Source organism: Odocoileus virginianus, chromosome 8 (assembly GCF_023699985.2).
Source record: "Odocoileus virginianus isolate 20LAN1187 ecotype Illinois chromosome 8, Ovbor_1.2, whole genome shotgun sequence".
Taxonomy (NCBI): domain Eukaryota; kingdom Metazoa; phylum Chordata; class Mammalia; order Artiodactyla; family Cervidae; genus Odocoileus; species Odocoileus virginianus.
In genome coordinates, this window is record NC_069681.1 from 42,585,496 (window position 1) to 42,602,760 (window position 17,265).

A 17,265-nucleotide genomic window follows, 5' to 3' on the forward strand; every position below is an offset into this window, starting at 1 on the left:
TTGAATGATGCTTGCCAGGGATGGGGCACAGAACATGGGGAGCTGCTACTGAACATCAAATTTCAGTAATGCAAGACAAATTCTATGATCGGCTGTACAATGTTGTGTCTGTAGTTAACAATGTTGTACTGTGTTCTTAAAAAGCTATTAAGAGGGTAGAGTTTGTGTTATGTGTTCTTACCACAATAAAATAAAAATTTTAAAGATATAGCCAAAAGCCAATAAATTAAATGGAATATAAAAGCAATGGGCTTCTCTGGTAGCTCAGCTGGTAAAGAATACACCTGCAATGCAGGAGACCCCGGTTCAATTCCTTGGCTGGGAAGATCCCCTCCAGAAGGATAGGCTACCCACTCCAGTCTTCTTGGACTTCCCTGGTAGCTCAGGCAGTAAAGAACCCACCTGCAATGAGACTTGGGTTCAATTCCTGGGTTGGGAAGATGCCCTAGAGGAGGGCATGGCAACTGACTCCAGTATTCTTGCCTGGAGAATCCCCATGGACAGAGGAGACTGGCGAACTGCAGTCCATGGGGCCACAAAGAGTTGGACACGACTAAGCAGTTAAGCACACACACACGTAAAAGCAATATGGATGTGGGACAAATAGCAGATTTTCAATATTGTAAGGAGAAAATGTTTATATTCAGCCCGGAAAAACTTCCTATTGGACAAACTACACTTCCTGTTTGCTGGTTTTAACTGAGGTTCCTTCTAACTAACATGATAAGTCAGATATGGTAGAATTATGTGGACTGCTTCCTCACACAGACCTCTTTCAGATGTCAGGGCAATGCTGGATGAAGACGACTCCGGCTACAGACATCTCTGCTATGTTCAACTTTTAGTACCAGACCTGTTAATGGCCTGGAGGAGATTTTCCAAAAATGTCCAACTATAAAATTTATTATTACAAAAATTTTAAGCATATATTGTCTGCCCTCCAACAATTCAGCAAACCAACCATGGGATTCAATATAGCAAAAGCCTCAAAACAAACTAAAGTTTTACAGAGCAGTAGCCATGCCTAGGTGAAACCAATTTCAAGCTCTAAACCAATTTCATCAGCATTGGCTAACAAATAGTTCCAAACATTAAGTGACAAAGCAAGAAGTCTTAGAATATAAGGAAAATTCAACAGGGCCTGACAGCCAACAGAGTTGAGACATGCAATAAAGTAGCATGTTTTTGAAGAGCAGAGGGATTGTGAGTAACTAAGACCATCTTACTGTACAGGAGATGCCAAGGGAGATAAATGAACATGACAACTTAGCAAAGAGAAGCAGAACATAAAGGTCTCCATATGATGGTAGTGAGTAAAAGTTGTAGCCCATCTTCATCAGTGTCCAAAGAGGAAACACTATGAAGTTATTTGTCATTTTAGCAAAACTCTCATCCATTAATATACATGATATCTACACTACTATTTTCATAAATGCAATAAAAATGACATAAAAAATTCTGTTCATTTTGTAATTTCATTTTTCTATTGATATTAATGCCTATCTTTAGGGTGAAAGTCAAAGTAGCTCAGTCCTAACTCTTTGTGACCCCATGGACTATACAGTCCATGGAATTCTCCAGGACAGAATACTGGGGTGGGTAGTCTTTCCCTTCTCCAGAGGATCTTCCCAATCAGGGGATCAAACCCAGGTCTCCAGCATTGCAGGTGGATTCTTCACCAGCTGAGCCACAAGGAAGTCCAAGAACACTGGAGTGGGTAGCCTATCCCTTCTCCAGGGAATCTTCCCGACCCAGGAGTCAAAGGGGGGTCTCCTGCATTGCAGGTGGATTCTTTACCAACTGAGCTATCAGGGAAGCCCAAAATATATATGTATTTAATTGCATCAGGTCTTCATTGGGTCATGCAGGATATTTTGTGGAGGCACATGGACTCTCTAGTTATGCTAGATGGGCTTTCATGGTTACAGCAGGCTGGTTTTGTTGCTCTGTTGCATGTGGGATCTTAGTCTCCCAACCGGGGATTGAACCCACGTCCCCTGCATTGCAAGGCAGATTCTTAACCACTGCACCACCAGGGAAGTTATCTTTAGGGCAGCTAATCATGTTCACAACTGGAAAATCTCTGAAACAGTATTATGACATTTACTTGTCTGTTTTTGATTAAAAGTGAGAATAAATTACATGGTGATTTTAGAAATGAAAGAAGCAACCCCACAGTAGTTAAAGCATGATTTGGACCAGAAGTTTTGTTAAAGTAAAGGCATAGGAAAGATGGAAGGGAAGACATCAAGCCATTATTAAGCACCTACTCACTCAGGCACTAACTAGGTATTTTATACCTGTTACCTCAGTTAGTCCTTCTGATAACCCCTTTCAAGATATAAGCTTTAGCTCTTCCCTTCTGTGGCCATCGCTGAAGCGCCAGCGGCCAAAATGAAGGTCAATCCCTTTGTGACTTCTGACCGAAGCAAGAATTGAAAAAGGCATTTCAACGCGCCTTCCCACATTCGCAGGAAAATTATGTCTTCTCCTCTTTCTAAAGAGCTAAGACAGAAGTAGAATGTTCGATCCATGCCCATCCGAAAGGATGATGAAGTTCAGGTTGCACAAGGGTACTACAAAGGGCAGCAAATTGGCAAAGTGGCCCAGGTTTGCAGGAAGAATTACGGCATCTACATTGAACCAGTGCAGCGGGAGAAGGCTAATGGCACAGCTGTCCATGTGGGCGTTCACCCTGGCAAAGTGGTTATCACCAGACTAACACTGGACAAAGACCGCAAAAAGATCCTCGAATGTAAAGCCAAATCTCGCCAAGTAGGAAAGGAAAAAGACAAATGTAAGGAAGAAACAATTGAGAAGATGCAGGAATAAAGTCATCTTGTCTACAGCTTTCATTAAAAACTGTTAAAATGAAGGGGAAAAAAAGATACAAGCTTTAGCTCTTCCAAGAGAAAATTGAGGCCAAGAGAACTCACTTAAAAATGTGTTGTAGATTTTATGGCTACATATGAATCAGTGTGATTTGAACAAAGGAATAAATTCCATGGACATAAAGTCCTAATTGTACGCATTCATACATACACATGCAAACTTTTTAAACATGTATTTATGTTAATGTATACATATATGCCATTGAGGAAATATTACAATAAATTGGAAAGCCTTCTCTCTTGGTTAGAGAAAACCTCCAAAGCAGAATACTTACAAGGTTTTAAACTAGTAGAATTTCACTCTTTTTATGAAGATCAGCACAACCTTTGTGTATGTGAGACATTCCCAGGTCTTAGATTTTCCTGCAGTTAAATTATGGGATGATTCCCACAGGTCTGAATTGTTTGCTGCGAAATAAAGTGATACTTGACTAAAAGCCATGGAACCAACTGAAATGCTTCCCTGCAGTAGAAAGTAAGTAAAAAGCCTCTTACTGGTTTCAGAACAAGACAAATTCTAATACAACAGGGAGAAAGTTGAAAAGAGCAGGCTCTCATTTTAGCAGCTGAAGTCAATAGTGGCTGTGGTGAGCCTTCAATTTAAGATATATTATAGTGGTTTTTACTCACTGTACAGGAGTTGAGGGCCCACTACACACAGTATTAAACAAATATGTTTTGAACATGTTTTTGAAAAGGATTAAAAATCCTTCATTTAAAAATGCGTTGGCAAAAGTAAGGTAATTAACCTTACTCAAATTTTTGAATTATTTTAATAGTTGATTGTGTTCTTTCAAAACAATAGAGCTCATAATTAATTTCCCTTATACTAAGTTATCTGTAATATTCTAATGGTTTTTTAGAAGTTTTATTTTTTTTCTAAGTAAGTTACTTCTCTCCTCTTTATACTACTCATTGAGTATTAAAAATAATAGCTAAGACTCTATTAGGAGAAGAATGCTGAATTTGTTCTCCTATTTTCTGTAATCACAATAATAGTAATAATAATTTTTACTTATTTATTTTATTGCATACCAGATACTTTTCTATGTACTTGATAAGGATTATTAGGACTACTTCATTTAAAGCCACAACCCTGTAAATTATGCAAGAATATCATTCTTTACAAATGAGGAAACTGAGGCTGGAAAAAATTTCCATAATTTGCCTAGTGTCACACAGCTGGATATCAAGTAGTAATGACTTCAGAACTTCAACAATGAAATTACTGTTGAAATTAAATTCTAATTGAATGAAAATAATACTGTGAGAAGATGAAAAATATGTTATTAAAATATGTAGGTAAGGTCTTGAATGTGATTGTTAAAAAGCAATAAATACTCAATATCATATACAGATATCATATACTGAGAAATTACCAAAAGCTGCCAAATTTAAATGAATCATAATGCTGATGTTCTGAATTTATATAGTATTTCATCAAATATCACTTAAAAGGGAAAAAACCTTAAATGACTGGCAATTAAATATATGATCTGTTATTTTCAGTGCTATAATGATAGTCTTACACCTAGGGATAGACAAAATTATTAAGCTTAAATGCTTGAAAAAAATGACTCAGAAATTTTTAAAAATGGGAAGATAAACAATTTAATTCAGCAGGGAAAATTACAAGTCATAAAAATCCTTAATGAATACAAGATGGCAAAATAACCAGGTAGATACAGTGATACAGAAATCAAATTATCTTTCTTAATGAGATAATCTGCATTTATAGTGTTATTGTTAACATCAAATTTCCCGAGGCTTTCCCATAGTTTATCAAACCCAGAGACATCTTTGTTGAGAAACACCGGGAAGCTCCCTACATTTCTACGCAGAATAGATTTTCTTTATAGAATCATTTTACCAAGGCTTGATCTGTTTTGTTTGAAGAAAGGTAATCTTAAGTAACTCATAAGAGTTTTAGTTCTTCAAAATTAAACCAATCTGATAGAAATATTTGGTGTCAAGATGCCCAGCTCCATGATGAGCTAAGAATAAGCAATTAGTTCTAGGAACTTGCTTGCCTAGAAATTGTATTCTACTTTCTTCCAAGGTATTATACCACCTTCACTACAAGTTTATTTTAATGATCAGGAAACTAGTGCAAATTCTTTTTTTCCCCTTTATTGTCTTTATCAGTACACATCCATACGACTGGTGTATTAATTTTAGTAACATTTCAATCAGTTCTTTCTTGGAAGCTTCAAATCTTAGTAATAAACTTGGTTTTCAGATTAGCTAGATCTGTCTAAAAATATCTTTCCAGGTCAGCTTATAAACCCACCAGTTAAACACATGAAGACATTCTAGAATTATAAAGAAAAGGGGAAAGGGGGAAAGTGATTAGTAATAAACATTTTAGGATGAATTAATTATTGATTTTTTTTCTTCAAAATGTAGTTACTCTGAAGAAATGATAAATGTAAAGAATAAATGACAGAAAACATTGATACAGGAAACTCTCCAGGGCTAATTTTGGGAGCAGAGACCTTCCTCTACAGTGAAAAACCTAAGAATACCCATAACATCCTACAGTTGTAACCTCCATAATTTATGGTAATTGTCAATTCACTTGACTGTAACTCCAACCGGAACATACACTCTGTATGTGAGGAATTACAGTTCTTCAACATATGTCTTCTCCTTTCCTTCATAAATTATGCAGTAAAATAAGACTCCATTTTGAATCTCCTTTAAAACTAAATGAGACAAAGTGGGATTTTTTTTTTCCTGGCTATTAGGATATGAGTGAAAGTGATATGGTAAACTTCCAAGTTATACCATTCCCTATCTTTCTCCATCCCTAGATTAGAATGTGGACATGTGGACATAAAGTCAACTATCTTGTGCCATATACATGTCCATAACCTAAGGTTATGAGATGGTAAAGAGACTAAAAGAACCTGCATTCCTTAAAGTATTCACTCATAATCTTATGAAAGAGACAAATAAACATCTGTCTTGGCTGAGCTGAACCTGTATCTTAGTTAAATTCCTATGGGAGAACAGAGCACTGATCAGTGTGCTGAGTTTTATATCCCCAGTGCTTCATGGTGGGTCAATAAATCAATGAAAAGATTTCTGACAAATTTAGAATGGATGCATGGATAGAAAGATCAATGAGTGGTTGGATTCTGTCCTGTCCTCTCTCTCAACACTCTGGATGATGTTACCTACTCTCATAGTTCTAGATACAATGAATATGTTGATCATTCCCACTTGAATCTTTCCAATCCCATATATACCATACATCACAAATCCTTATATCCAAAACCTAACTGGAAATTTGGATGTCATGGTTCAAAGGTCTGCAGACTCAATATGTCAAAGCTGAGTTTTCATCTTACTCCTCCTCTTGTAGTTCTGTGAAGTTGCCATAACACATTCCCCCAAATTTTCCATTTTTCAAAGATTTTAGGATTTTATAATTCTGTATAAGAGTATATTACATAATTTCCCAACTAATATCCTAAGTGCCCTAAGTGCCAAGTGAAGTGGAGATATCAATATATCTTGAGTACAGTGTATTGGACTTGAACTCAATGTAGCCCACACAACTGTCAGGTATGATTATCATATCCATTTTATAGACAAAGAAACTTAGGTCAATAGAGAGTAAATAATTTGTCCAAAGTAACCCTGTTAGTATGTGGTGGAGCTGGGATTTGAACCCAGGATTGTCTGAATACAAAGCCCAATTTGTGCTATTGCACTTGCCATTCTGCATTGTAACTTCCTGCTTCCTTATCCACATCACCCAACAGACTACCGTTTCCATGAGGGTCGAACTATTATAAACATTTCCATTATTTTTTTCATATTTATTACTAACACATCAGTACACATTCAGTTAAAATCCTTTTGAAAATAACAAAGAAAATAAATGAGACTAAAATATGATCAGTTTAACATCTAAGAATACTATAAGTATCTCATTATATTGGACTGTATTTGTCTCCCTCTTTTTTACCCTGATAGGAGAGGTATTTGTGTTTACAACTCTCTAATATCCTGGGTTTTGTTTTCCTATTTTAACCCATGGGTGTTACCACCTACTAATATCCTAGGTTACCTTTTATATTTGGACATTTCACTTTCATCTCAGTACTGTTGATAGAATTAGGTAGAGCTGTATACATTTCCTTCTTCATATTTGCTCATAGAATTTGTACAATTGTAACATTTACTTTTTCTCTCAAAGCTGAATGCTGGCAATGCTGAGATGTGAGGATAGGCTCAAATGACATACAGCTTAGTGAAATCTAAGAGATTGGACTGTCCTACTGCACTTTAATGTGATGTTGCCTCCCTTCTGTTGATGGTAGATCTTGTAATCTACTGTATGTATATTAATACCCAAAAAGTACTTAGATAAGAATCAGGCATATAGTGAGGGCTAGATAAATGTAATATATCATTCATGTTATCACAGCTACCTGGGTAAATTCTAACAACTTATGAAAGGAGATGGGCTGTCCCAGCCAGACAAGACTGTCATTGATCTCTTGTTTAGTACTCTCCACCTTTGTATGAAATAAGTTTCCAAAGTTGTAAAAAAATACAATAGTAAAAGCTAGAGGCAAAATGGCTAAAGAACAGGTAGGCTTCTGTTGTCAATGCAACAGCTGTCATTTAAATGGGGCTCACTAGGTGTGGCTAGAACTTAGAGAGCTTCAACAGGCAAGAGATGAGTCAGAGTGGGTTCCCACTTCAGGCAGCGCAAGAAGTCCAGCCAGGGGGACAGGCAGCAGCCCAGAGCCCAGTAGAACCATCAGGAAGGAAGCACAGAGCATCAGAGAAGTCAGCAGAAAGCAGTGAAGCAGACAACCTGGCTGAGGTGATGGATGCTGAGATAGTCATGGAGTGTTAATCAGGATTGTTGTCACACGGACTACAGACTTGGGTGACAGTCAGGATCACAGTTCTCAAGGAATTAGATCAGGTAAGGAACCACACCATAGATATAGACACATGAGAATAATCCAGGTGCCCAGAAACTGACACTGACATATAAACCAGGAGCTTAGACCTAAACAATGATGAAAAATCCTGATTGGAGTTTATAATTAGAGGTAGCAATAGGATGACTTTCTGATGAACCGATAACCAAAGATTCTTTAAGTTTCTTTAACTGGAGCTAAGACTAGTGAGGAATTGAACCAAGCTATGGGCAGCTAAAAGGGCTTGGAGACTGAGAGGAAAGCAGGCTACATTTTATCTCCATCCTTTCAAATCATGACCTTGGGTAAAGAATATATGTTGTCATGTGAGCCGAACAGCTTAGACCTCTCAGAGAGTTATCATAAGAACCTTACACAAACAAAGATGCTTTATAACTGCTTAGCAAAAAAATTTTTACTTTCTTCTACTAGTTTTCATTTGTCAAATCTCCTCATCTACATAAATCTAAAAATCTTCAGGCTATCACTTTAAAACTCAAAGTTAATATACCCTCATTAAGGAAGCAATTTAGTTAACTAATGTCATTATATTACTGAACAGTCTAACCAATTTGACAGATTTTTCATAACCACCCAGTGGGATCTAGACTCCCTGGTAATTTCCAACAGACATGCTGATAGAGAGAAAAACACAAATTTTATAAACACTGTCACTTTGAAAATCTCAGTTTCTGGAAACTAGAATTAAAATCCTCGTCCCTTCACAGACTCTATCCTTCAACTGGACAAAAAAATCTCAAGATGACTCAAACTTTATGCAATCCCTTTAACTCCAAGTGTAAAACTCTCCACTTGCAAGAACTCCTTGCCACTTATAAGCCATTAAACAGAAACGGCAGAAATAATTTAAATGCCATTATTCTTTTAATTTAGAAATTTAGCATTAGCCATACTTATTCATACTTAGAGTAGCTCTGGGATGACACCAGTAATAGCAGCTTTTGTTTTTATTTCATAGATGAATAAATTAAAGAAGAATTAAATGAAATCTAACAAAAGAATAAAGCTGCGCCTGTAGCAAGATGATTTAGGAAACAAAAGCAACCAGGAGATGAGTGCTTCAGACCCGGAACCACACCCACAAATGAACTCCTGATGGGAAGCTGGCATGACTATAGAAGCACTGCGAGTTTTAGAATTAATGCCTTTTCCTTAATGGCCTACCCCTTTAGCAGCAACTCAAAATGTAAGATATGAGGAAAAAATGAACCTGACATTTAAGGAATGTGGCTAAAATGAATTACGGAAGAAAGTGTACAAACATAAAGTTACCTTCAGAGGCAAAAAAAAAGAAAAAAAATCCTCACCCTTATAGTTTTTCAGAATGACAGAAAGTTAATAATATTTATATCTGTGGGATGTAAAAAGTTGGGGGATTTAGCAATTAGATGGGCCGAGGTTTTATAATCAATTTAAAACCTGTCTCCTTACTGTTCTGAGACAATTAGAATGTATATACTGTCATTAGGTGCTGAATAAAAGTCGAACACCTTGATAACTATCCCAAATGGTGCCTTTGTAATAAGTATTTGCTCACTTAATAATCACCATCAGCTGACACCATTCAATAAACATTTGCTGAATAAATGAATTCACATATGAAGGCATACAAACACGTAGCTTTGAAGAATTTGGAAAATGAGGAAATATCTTCTAAAAAAGTTACAAAAAGATTCATGTTGAATTTAAAAGAATATTTTAGTCTTTTTTAATTTAGAAAAGAGGATCTAGCATGTAGTCAGCATTCAATAAATGATCTTTATTTGATGCATTATTTTTTGATAAGGAAAATGAAGAAACTGAGATTGTTTTACATGAGAATTCTTGCTTACAAGTTCTGGAATACATATTTTAGCTCATTATAAAGCTTTTGGTTTCTGAAATATGATGATCTCTGCATAGCCCTCACACAGAACTCCAGAAGTCAGTGCCATAGTAAGAAAGGACAACCACAGAAAACAAGGAAAAATTAAAAAAGGTGGAGTTTAGATCGACTATTGTTATTAATCAATATAGAACAGGGCTTGAAATATTTATAATATTTATAACACCAGGGGCTCCCTGTTTTTCTGTAGACAACATAACAATAGTAGTAATGTTGTGTGGACATGATATTTTTGCCTGGCTACCATCCCTTCATTTAGAAAGCCTTGCTTCCTCAATTCCATTATCTCACCTCCTTGCCTCAAGAGCAGGTATTTGACACAGGGCTGGCCATTCCACATAATATCATTTGGTTGGTAATATTTGTTCCAATTGGCCAGTCCTTCACATTGGATTAAGATATTGATATATCTTGATATGTGTTATTAAATATAATAGTTATTTTTCTAACAAGAGGTTTAGCTGGAAGAAAATGACCATGACTGGCATCTTCTCTGATATTTGGAGAGACATTCAGTCTGTGAAATAAAGTCAAACAAACATGGGAAAGAGGGAAAGGAATTAGAGAAGAAAGGAGAGAGGCAGAAAGGGGACAAGGGGAAGTGGTGAGGGAAAGAGAGGGGGAGAGAAAGAGAATGAACGAGAATGAATGAATATGTCCTGAAGAAATGAAGACCTAGTTCTACTTCCTAAACCTCAGCTACTTGCTCCCCTATCTTTGAGTCCAATGAGTTAAACCAAATTAATTTCCTTTCAGTCAATGTTCCAGTGCACTCCCTCTGCTTAAACTAATTTGAGTTGAAATTCTTTCACTTACAACTGAAAAAAAAAACCTCAGTAAAGATTACTTCTTGCTGAGTGTATTAATCTCAAGAGTTATATCTTCCCAATTTTGCTCTTCTTGGTTTCAACACCTATGGAAATAATTTTCTACATTAAATTTCCTCTTTTTGAAATAGTACTCTTTCTGTACTCCTGGCTGGACCCCATCTGATACAGTATCTGAAACTGGAGCTTGGGAAAGTGGTCTTAGAAACATACCTTTTATAACTGTCAACACAGAGGCGGCAAATGAAGCTACTGAGTTGGGTGACATTCCTCAGAAAGAACATGGAAAATAACATTCAGGTAGAGAGAGAATTTTAAAATAGTAAAATCAATGTGGGCTTGTTGGGTGGAGTACAGGTTTCTTTTCATCTTGAATTCACATTGATTTTGGCCTAAAGAATATCCAAGACCACAGGCAGAACTATTTGATGATCAAGTGGATGTGGTCTTAATCTACATAAGGCCTTAGTAGCATGGTCCAGTAAAGAAGAGAAACTAAGACTGATTGAGACTGAAAGTGAAGTTGCTCAGTCATGTCCGACTTTGCGACTCCATGGACTATAGCCTACCACGCTCCTCTGTCATGGGATTTTCCAGGCAAGAGTACTGGAGTGGGTTGCCATTTCCTTCTCCAGAGGATCTTCCCAACTCAGGGATTGAACCTGGGTCTCCCACATTGTAGATAGACGCTTTACTATCCGAGCTACCAGAGAAGTCCTGATTAAGACTGAGATTGAGGTAATTCACCAGGTGGTGCTAGTGGTAAAGAACCCACCTGCCAATGCAGGAGACACAAAACCGTGGGTTGGATACCTGGGGTCAAGAAGATCCCCTGGAGGAGGGCCTGGCAACCTATTCCAGTATTTTTGCCTGGAGAATCCTATGGACAGAGGACCGTGGAAGACTGCAGTCCATGGGGTTGCAAAGAGTTGGCTACGACTGGGTGACTTAGCATGCCTGGACACATACATAGTGGTAAGCCTGTCCTTAAGCCACCTTCTACACCTCCCTGGGTCTAAATGCTTATCTGTAAAAAGACTTAAATAATAATACAACCATATGCTGTTTTGAACAATTCATATGATGTGATATATGAAAAAAGTCAGTATCACAATAGATCAGTCCAAAGCAGCTGCTACTGTTGTTAATAATGTTGTAACATGAAAACTGTCAGACTAAAATTTTTGCTATGTATACATCATACACACACACACACACGTATATGTATATAGATACACACACATACACACACACACACACACACACATATATATATATATAAAATTTTATTTACTGTTAGGTTAGTTTCCAATTAAGAACAAACTGTACTAAATGTATTACGAGAGCTTAGAATAAATAAAATCGCAAATCCTTTGGATAAGCTAAGTTTGCTGCCAAATGAACTGTTTCTGATCTCTGTCTCTCATATCTTTGGCTATTTCACAGTTCTTATCCTGTTCGCTCTCTGCTTCAACGTATTCCAAGATGCTGTCAGAAAGAAGCTAATTGGTCATGTTAACATTCACTATTACTCCTGGCTCTCAGAGCTTCAGCCACTGTGGCCTAATATGATACAGTACTTTGGATCTTAACAGATACAGAATTACATAGTCTGCTTATTTCCAAGAAATAGTTCTGTAAACTGGCATTGTGGTGGTAGAATCTCTTCAACAAAATATTACTTCACTTATATGTCTGAAAGATTGATCTCTCCTTGACACAGACACACTTGTCTTCAAGTTTGCTGGTCAGATCTAAATTTTACATCTGGATGTAAAATTCAAAGTTGTCACACTGAATTTGATATTTTATTAACAATCTGAATAAATCACTCTAAATAAAATCTTTTCTTGGACACAAATCCTAAACAAATAAATTTAACATGCTGATTCCATATCTATGGTCAAAAGGAAAGCAAATACCCAGGATTGATAGTCGGTCATTAACGCCAAATGCCACTGAAACCAGATCAACTCACCCCAATTTGGAGAGTTTTCTAAATTTTATTAAGCAAAACTAAATATGATTAAAATGAACAAATATTGGTTTTCATTCACCCACATCTGTTCAGTTCTAACATCTTCTCTTGGCTCACCACTCCAATCCCCTCAAATAGCCCCAGGTAACTATAGGCATTTAAGATGGTAGAAGTTGCTTGGTGTATATGTGTGCTCCCCTGAAATCGGGTCCAGGTCCTGACATAACATGTCCAACTGCTACAGCTGCAGTCGTGAAACATCCACAAGGGACAAATAAGCATGTGAGCATATAATGTGGTTCTATATGTAACAATCTATATATAAAATATGCAAGAAGTTAAGCAGCACATCATAGCCTAAAGGCATAACAAATTTTTAAAAGATGTAAAATACTGTTTAGCATTTTGTCCCAGGAAAATGAGATCAAATCTTTTTCCTGTTCTATTATAGCAGGAACTATTCTTCTCTTCTTCCCTATATTGCATTCCAGTCCTGGCACTTGTTAAGAACAAGTGTGTTCAGTTGCTTAGTTGTGCCCAACTCTTTGCAACCCCATGGACTCTAGACTGCCAGGCTCTTCTGTCCATGGGATTCTCCAGGCTGGAGAACCCACTGGAGTGGGTTGCCATTCCCTTCTCCAGGGGATCTTCCTGACCCAGAGATTGAACCCAGGTCTCTTGTGTCTCCTACATTAGCAGGCAGATTCTTTACCACTAACACCAGCTGGGAAGCCCCAAGAACATAATGGATGCTACAAAAATGACTGCTGAATAATCAATGAATTTCCTGGAGTTTATCACACCTTACCACTTTATTTCCACCTACCCTGCACAAGTCATTTGAGAGACAGTTTTCTACTAACTTATAATTTCTTGAAAAAAACTAAGTCACATGGAACAATTAAATTTGTTTAATAACATTAAAACTATTAAAATTTCCCATATAGCACCATGACAATAAATACATGATTTGGGAATAACGCATGTTGAACTAAAGATGGCCTTCTTCAAAAGAACCTTGGAGAATCATCATTAAACTCAAAGAAAATTCTAAAGCAACATTAAATATTATTTCCAACTCCACTTTTTCGCCTCTGTCGACTTTATTCCACCTGGGATTTAATGAAAGCCCTCTCTCTCAGTTTATTGCACACTCTTAGGATATAGATGATAGGAAATGTGAAATGTAGATTTTCTCAGTGTGGTTGTCTTTAGGGGAAAACCTTTCACTGTCTAAAAGAGTGGCCGTGAATACTAAATAGCTCTTATATTAGCCAAGGAATAAGCCAGGGAATAAAACTTTGTTTATGCAATTATTCCATCTTCTACTAAAACGTTTGGCTTACATTTAGATATGTAACATAAACAAAAGGTGTTGACTTCATTTGCCCCTCAGTCTAAGATGCTGGATAGTGAGCTGTTATTATCTGTGTACTACTGCCCATGTGTCCTGCTGGATCAGAGGAAGGGGGGATTTCTTAATTCCATTGTCATCTGTTAAAGCACATTAAGCAGGTGGATACTTCTTCCCCAGCATGTGTAAAAGTAAAAGTTAAATGTTCAATTTACTTGAGGAAAATAATTCTATCACACTCCAAAATCTGATAAGAATAGTAGGACTTATGAAATAGTGGCTTCAGTAAACACTCACCCAAGCACAGAATGATACAATTCTCAAAGCCAACACCTGCCAAAACATCAGGCCATGCTGGTAGTTTTCAGGGCTGCACACTTGATGTTATTCCCAATAGGGTAAAAGAGAGCTCTGTATTTACTATCTGTTTGATATTTCAAATATTTCTTCATAATGTCTAATTCAAAGTGAAGAATAAATGACTTTTAAGTGATCATTAACTTTCAATCAAGTCCTACAAACTCCAGATATTATTGAAGAATAGATATGAATAAAATCTACAAAGGTTAGTAGTTAAGTCTGCTATATATATACACACACACACACACACATATATAGTTAACATTATACATATGAACAAGAAGATATTTCACAAAATCAGGAGAGAGAAATGAAAAATAATTACAATAACATTTTAAATCCCCAAAAATGTGTGACAATAAAAGGTTTCTAAGCTTCCGGTTATTATTTCAACTCTTATTTGATAAAAGACCTGTCTATAAAAACAGTGAGTTTGTTCAAATAAATATGTTCTGCATAAACCATAAATAAATTGTGATGAGCAGACCCTAGGGTGCTCCCCATAACCCCCATCTCCTGGGAACCATGCCCTCATATCATTTCCTTCCCTTGAAAGTGGAAAAGATCTATGACTTGCTTCTAATCAAAGCACATGGAAAAAGTGATGGGATCTCACTCCTATTGTTATATTCAATTGTATAAGACTGTCTTTCTATCAGACTCATTCTAAAAACTGTCTTTGCTGGCTTGATGAAGTAAGTGACCAAGCTGGGAAGGAATACACAGTAAAGAAATAAGGAATGTGGGCAACCCTCAGGAAGAGAAAGTGTCCTCTAGAATCTGAGGCTGAGGGCAGCCTCTAGGCTCTGAGGGTGGCCTCCAGCTGAAAGCCAGCAAGAAGTGTTATCCATCCTACAACCATGAGGAATGGAGTTCTATCAACAACTGAGATCAGCAGTAGATGCTTTCCTAATAAAGTTGCCAGATGAGACTGCAGCCCATCCTATACCTAGACTGCAGCCTTCAGAGACACTGAGCTGAGGACCTGTTTACACTGTTCCCTCTCTCCTGACCCACAAAATTTTTGAGATTATAAATATGTTTTTTAGGCTGTTAGGTTTCAGTAATTTATTGTATGGTAACAGCAGCTAATACAGAAATAGTAAAATGTCTGCAGTTTGAGGCAATATTTAGTTATCTATATTTCTGTCCTCAAATTTTACATGTGAAGAAAAATGTAATACACATAAAGGTTTAATTGCAATCAGTAAGATTAATATTTTAGTGCCAATATCTTTTTTATATCAGCGAATGGTACAAAAATAGAAGATGCTTTGCCCAAAGATGCTTCATATTAAAGTAATATTAGTCTAGTAGTCTGGTTGCTCCTTTGCTATATGATAAAAAACTGAAACATCTTTATACATGTATATTCATTCCTCTTTATAATAGCTGGATTGTTGTTTTTGCTTCATTAAAGAGATATGTATAAAGTAAAATGTTCTTATGCTTGATCTCTATCTTCCTTGCCAAAAATATGTCCTTCAAAGGGGCTTCACATTAAAATCAAAATTGTATATGTGACCACCTCATGTTTAATACTCAGATCACATTAAACTTTACATACAAATTTCAGCAAGCTCACAAAAAACACCTGCATCATTCTGGCCTTAGGAACCCTCAACGATAACCCCTCAGCCATAGTGCCCCTGCAAGTCCCACTGAGAATATTGGGAGAATTCATGACATGCCATGGACCACTTCTGCCATCAGCTATATACTGTATCTTGATGTTCCACATCTACTTGAGAAACAAATAGGCATTTTTGAGTCACTATTTAATGCTCTACCTTCAAGCAAGCTGGCTAACTGCTGTCATTCATGATTGAAGCAACTCTTCTCACCTTTGAGAAGCCCCAGAGCCAAGCTGCATGGATCAGAGGCATTGCAACATTCATGGTGAGGGTTTTTTAAAATTTCACACATATTCTTTCTTCCTTGCCAGGTGGTATGGATGGGAACTAATTCAAACAAAAGTGATCTCACTCTGCCCTGACACGGGTGCTCTGGCTCCCAGACATAGGCCTCATCACTCTTTGTTTCCCCTTGTAGTAAAATCTCAGGAGCCTTTCTTTTGTAACCCCCACCCACTATTGCAGTCATGTCCAAATATTGGTTTGGCCAAAAATTCATTTGTGTTTTCCTGTAAGATATTATGGAAAAACTGAAATGAATTTTTGGCCAACCTAATATTTTGATACTCATATTGCAGTGGTTCCTTTTCGAGAGAATAGTTATTTCGCGTGTAGATTCAAACAGTTATGGATTGAGGATTATGGAAGCACACTGAACCCCACATTCCAGAAATACCTCAGTTCCCCACTACAGGTAGGATAACCTATTCAGCAACACCCTTCTGACTACTATACTTCAAGTAGCAAATGAGGAAATAAGATTGTTTCTTTTAATAACTACAAAGACTAATTTCTTGAACTATGCTTTACAAATGTTGTCCTGAGATCAATTAAGAAATATCCGGTCTCACACAAAACAGCTAGTCTCATGCACATTGATCTGAGTGAATCAGAGCAAAGTATTTAGGAAGTGGAAAACAATAGCATCAATCATACTGAATTTGTCAGCTTACCAATCATGATACAGATGTAAAAATACTAAAGAGCTATAACTTTTTAGAGCATGGCATTTTAGATTGGCATTAACTCTGATGCATGACTTCTAGTGCAGTGGGTAATGACAAAAATAGAGAAGCTATTATATTATAAATAAATATCTGGGTATACAAATGAATCCTCACTAAAATATTTATTTGAAGTTAATTAAATTCCATTATATAGCCATCACTACAAATTATCTCCTGCATTCTAATCAGTGGTTAACTGCTTATTACCTCACAAAGATGAACAAATATAAGTCAAATCACTAAGATGCCTACATTTGATTTCAGTATGGGCAATGATTTAGTTTATCTGAAACAACTGCCAAAATAAATTTGTTACATACACCACACTCTCACAAATAGACTCCAATATATCTGATCAGGTG

General features: G+C 36.7%; 1 protein-coding gene and 1 pseudogene across 1 annotated transcript in view; one reads left to right on the top strand and one right to left on the bottom strand.

The window, feature by feature from the left end:
* GPC5 (glypican 5) overlaps positions 1–17,265 on the bottom strand; it is a 1,486,194-nt gene that overhangs the window by 1,292,947 nt on the left and 175,982 nt on the right. The gene's annotated exons all lie outside the window — the stretch shown is intronic.
* On the top strand, positions 2,361–2,875 carry LOC110123165 (large ribosomal subunit protein uL24-like; annotated as a pseudogene).